Source organism: Mytilus californianus, unplaced genomic scaffold, assembly GCF_021869535.1.
Source record: "Mytilus californianus isolate M0D057914Y unplaced genomic scaffold, xbMytCali1.0.p SCAF_8, whole genome shotgun sequence".
Taxonomy (NCBI): Eukaryota; Metazoa; Mollusca; class Bivalvia; order Mytilida; family Mytilidae; genus Mytilus; species Mytilus californianus.
The window spans coordinates 111,367,588-111,373,291 of record NW_026262734.1 but is presented as its reverse complement, the minus strand read 5'-3'; positions in this window follow the sequence as shown (position 1 = coordinate 111,373,291).

The window sequence follows — 5,704 nt, the reverse complement described above, 5'->3', positions numbered from 1 at the left end:
AATGTATGTTCATGTGAATCTCGTGGGTCTTTTTTCACGTGAAATTCATGTGAATTTTCAAAATAAAGTTATATACATATATATTCATTTATAATAAGGAGTTTTTAATTGTTATAATTTCGTAATTGGTATTTCAAATACTTCAAAGCTTTAAATTCTTTATTATCAAACATAGTAATAAGATCTATTAGAATGTTTTAACTGTTATATAATTTCACAAATTCATAAACACTAAACATGCATGCTACTATAGAATAAAACATCGATGCAAATAAAAAGGAGCATGTTCTCTCAATCTTCCTAATATTATGCAGATAGTTAGTTGATATAAAGATACGAATGACAATAAAAGGAATTAGGGTAAACTTCATGTCTATTTTTTTTAACAGAGAGCTAAAGTGACAGTTTTTTATGGCTTTCCATAATTATTTCTATTTATATTTTTAAATTTACTAGAGTGATCGTATGTTTTTGTTTCTAGAAATATTATGTAAAAAGTACATATTGATTAAAATCTATATTTCATAAAGACAAATGTGCTATTTACATTAGGGTTTAGATTTGAGCTTGAAGGGGTCATTAAACGATTTTCTTCATATCTTTTTACTCCTTTTATCTATAACCATCATGTTTTTAATGTTATCGAATATTTAAATTTTTATTGTTTTCAACTGCGAAACTTGAATATCGAACCTACTGCTAGCAGTCGGTTTGGATATTGAATATCGAATAACTTCACATTCATACTTATTTCGTACTTTTAGAACTACTCTCTTCTCACAAATTCCTTCATTGTAGATAATCATGCTTCGTTTTATTTTGTTTTGCTTTCAAAGTCTGCCAAAGTACAGTGAATGTTGCTTCTTTTATTAATTGAAACATTTCCAATGTATGAGACAAATATAGTCATGATGGTTATAATCAGCCTTAGGGTTGGGCTGGAGCGTAACAATGCTGTTTCCTCTGAATTTTTAATTGTTGTAATTGCGTAATCGGTATTTCTTTTCGTTAATATTATGCAATACTTCAAAGCTTTAAATTCTTTATTATCAAACATTTTATAGTAATACGATGTTTTAGAATGTTTTAACTGTTATTTAATTTCACAAATTCATAAACACTAAAACATGCATGCGACTAAAGAATAAAACTGAACATCAATGCAAATAAAAAGCAGCATGTCTGAGCAAATAGAAATGCTTGCAACAATTATTTATTATGCAGAATTTTATAATACTTTTTAGCTCTTTTGCCATCACTTGGCGTCCGTCGTCGTCCGTCGTCCGTCTGGTGTAAACTATTTCAAAGAGCTTCTCCTCTGAAACTGCTGAACCACTTTCAACCAAACTTAGGCTGAATGATCCTTAGGGTATCTAGTATAAAGTTTGTATTTTATTTTCTGTTTTGTCAAAAAACATGGCCGCCAGGGATAAAAATAGAACATAGGGGTGAAATGTAGTTTTTGGCTTATATCTCTAAAACCAAGGTACTTGAGCAAATCTGACAATGAGTTAAAGTGTTCATTAGGACAAGATCTACCTGCCCTGAAATTTTCAGCCAAATTGGATATCTAATTTTTAGGTTATTGCCCCTGAATTGATAATTTAAAGGAAATTTGGCAGTTTTGATTATTATCTTGAATAATATTATAGATAAAGATAAACTGTAAAGAGTAAAAATGTTCAGTAAAGTAAGATATACAAATGAGTCAAATGATCAAAATTGTCAATTTACCCCTTAAGGAGTTTTTACCCTTTAAAGTTATTTTACATGATTTGTTCATCATGTTTCTTACTTTCAAAAATCTTCTCTGAAACTATTGAAGCAAATTCAGCCAAACTTGAACCTTAGGGTAACTAGTATGCATTTTATGTTTTATTTTCTTGTATGTCAAGAAACATGGCCACTGTGGCTTAAATAGAACATAGGGGTAAAATGCGACTATAGAATAAACCATCGATGCAAATAAAAAGGAGCATGTTCTCTCAATCTTCCTAATATTATGCAGATAGTTAGTTGATATAAAGATACGAATGACAATAAAAGGAATTAGGGTAAACTTCATGTCTATTTTTTTTTACAGAGGGCTAAAGTGCCAGTTTTTATGGCTTTCCATAATCATTTCAATTTATATTTTTAAATTTTACTAGAGTGATCGTATGTTTCTAGAAATATCATGTACATCTTTGATTGCATTGTATTGATTAAAATTGTATTGATTGTATTGATTAAAATCTATATTTCATTAAGACAAATGTGCTATTTATAATATTTATACAAGAAAAACTTCTATTATTCTTTATTGTCGACAGTGTTGTATTTGTATATGTGTACACACAGATATCGATGCTTAGTATAATCAGCAATTTACAGATTTAATAGATTTATAATATTACGTTGTTGCAAATTTGACCTTATGACGGCAAAGAATTTCCCATAATGCAATTATGGCATATAAACTGTCTCATTTGGTTATGATCATGTGTGGTGTGGGGAAACTGGGAGAATGCAACAGAAACATAGGGATTAGAATACAACCTAGTAAGTGGCAATTACTCCTATAAAGAGTGACAGTCTACTAACTATATCGGCACAATTTGACTTGTTAGTAGATCTTGTCTTGCTTATCATTTTTGATTTTTTAAGTTTCTATCTATCTGATCTTTACCAATATTTCCACCATTTCAACATTATTTTCGAACATTTATTAAACATTTATGGATTTTTAGTGTCGTAGTATGTGTGATACAGCAAAAAATGCAGCAAATTTTTGAAATAGTATTGAATTGATTACATAACTAACACTTAACATCTTTTTCAATTAAAAATATCTTTTTAGCTCACCTGGCCCGAAAGGCGAAATGAGCTTTTCTCATCACTTGGCGTCCGTCGTCCGTCGTCGTCGTTAACTTTTTACATTTTGAACTTCTTCTAGAGAACCACTGAATGGAATGAAACCAAACATGGCATGAATGTTCCTTATGAGGTGCTGACCAAGTGTTGTTACTTTGTAGCGGATCCATCATCCAAGATGGCCGCCAGCGGGGGACTTAGTTTAACATAGGACCCTATGGGAAATACATACAAATGTCTTCTTTTAGAGAACCACTGAATGGAATGAAACCAAACATGGCATGAATGTTCTTTATGAGGTGCTGACCAAGTGTTGTTACTTTGAAGCTGATCCATTATCCAAGATGGCCGCCAGCGGGGGACTTAGTTTAACATAGGACCCTATGGGAAATACATACAAATGTCTTCTTTTAGAGAACCACTGAATGGATTGAAACCAACTGTTTGACCCTCTCAATGAAAGGAATAAATGGGAATCTCGCCAAACCTCTTGGAATATTACAACCAAGGACGACATAACTGTATATGATCTTCAGTGGTTGTCGTTTGTTGATTTGGTTCATAAGTGTTTCTCGTTTCTCGTTTTTTATATAGATCAGACCGTTGGTTTTCCTGTTTGAATGGTTTTACACTAGTCATTTTTGGGGCCCTTTATAGCTTGCTGTTCGGTGTGAGCCAAGGCTCCGTGTTGAAGGCCGTACTTTGACCTATAATGGTTTACTTTTACAAATTGTGACTTGGATGGAGATTTAAACGAAAGTAAATTTCCAAAATATTGACAAGAGGCAAGTTTTTGCATTTTTTTTTCTTGTAGCAGAGGGATACATCAAAATATTGGTGATAACAAAGCTACTTGGGGTGGGGTGGGAGAGGGGGGTCAAACATTGCATCAGGAAAGAAAATCATCCTTTCGCATGGATCAGGATGTATGCATGACCCTTAATGAGTACCTGTGAGTCTGTAGTAAAGTCTGTTTTTACAAGACATATATATTTACAGATTTTATCGATAAAAAATATTGTAGAAATGCCGTCATAATTTATAATATTATATTGCTGATCATTGAAGTCTGTTTAGTTTCTCTCTGTCTTATTTAGATTTTGCTCAAAACACAAAAGAGGGTAAAAAAAAATCCTAATTTAAATTGAAATGATTAAGATATTATAAGACACTTAGGTTAAACTTAAGTTTGTTTAAAGGGGTTCGTGTTGCTCTTTCTTACATTTTCTGTGTGTTATTTTGTGACATGTTTTTTTAATTTATGTAAAAGTCTTGTCTATCATGTGTTCTAAAAACTTTTCATTATAAACTGTCTCATTTGGTTATGATCATGTGTGGTGTGGGGAAATTTATTGGTAAATAAAAAATAATGGTAAGTTGCATTTGTAAAGTCATCAACAAGACAAAGAGGAACGGGATATGGGGTATATAAAGTGTTTAACAAGATCATGTACTGAAAGAAGGAAACAGGTGCACGTCTTTACTACATTAATTCAATCTTATTTTAAGTTTCTAAATTTTGTATAACAAATAGTAATATATATATTCATTCATTTATAATAAGGAGTTTTTAATTGTTTTAATTTCGTAATCGGTATTTCAAATACTTCAAAGCTTTAAATTCTTTATTATCAAACATTTTATAGTAATAAGATCTTTTAGAATGTTTAAGGAAAATCCAAACAATTACCGACCAATCACAAACGTTGTTGCAAATTTGACCTTATGACGGCAAAGAATTTCCCATAATGCAATTATGGCATATAAATAAAAAAACTACTATACCAATTGAATAAAAAATATTGCATTCAAATGACATTTTATACCAATTGAATAAAAAATATTGCATTTGAACGAAAATTTTTACTTGTAGCAAGTAAACAAGTTCGGTGACATTATTTCTTCTTTTTATTTTCTTAAAGCATATTATAAAACCTATCTTCTCATATTTTATTTCAAAATTCTATTTCATAGATTTTTTTTTTGCAAAAAAGTAGTTTTTTCATGAATTATCCTTGAGCAATTTTTCACGATTAAATATGTAAATTTGAATGGTATATTTTTAATAGCTCTACATTCGATAGAAATTTGGTTTTTATTCCTAATAGTAATGTTTTGAATAAAGCTTTGAGGTAGATTAACTGTATACAACCATCTTTGATTATAAAACAGCAGTACACAATCGGTGTAGTTCTTAACTTAAATCTGTAAATTTTGAGACAGATTTGCAATTAATGTGTAAGACTATTTATTTGAATATAAGTGATGCATTAAGATGAGCGAAAGATACGTGTATTAATTTACAGTTTTATCATCTTTTTACCAATATTTCCACCATTTCAACATGGTTATGCATTTTATGTTTTATTTTCTTGTATGTCAAGAAGCATGGCCACTGTGGCTTAAATAGAACATAGGGATAAAAAAAAATTTTTTTGCTGTTTTTGGTTATTTATCTTGATTATTATTTTATTATTATAAATATAGGGAAACAGTAAAATGTTCAGCAAAGTAAGATCTACAAATAACTGAATCTGAAATTCTGTTTTTCTTTTTTTCATTTCTTGGGTTAATTCGTTCTGAGTTCGGGATCGTGGTTTTTTCTTTTATCATTTCCTTCTTACATCAACTTCCTGTTTTTATTTTGCATCCTGGTAAGAGGTAAGATCAGGCTGTCATTTAAATAGTCTAAAAAAGTATAATTGTCATGTAATTAATCACTTTATATTTTTTTTTATGAAGGAGATGAATGCAGAAAAGTTACATACTGAAATCAAAATTTGTATTGTTTTATCACTGTAAATTTATTCACGTTTTGGGATTTATTTGCAGAATACTTGGTCATTTTATG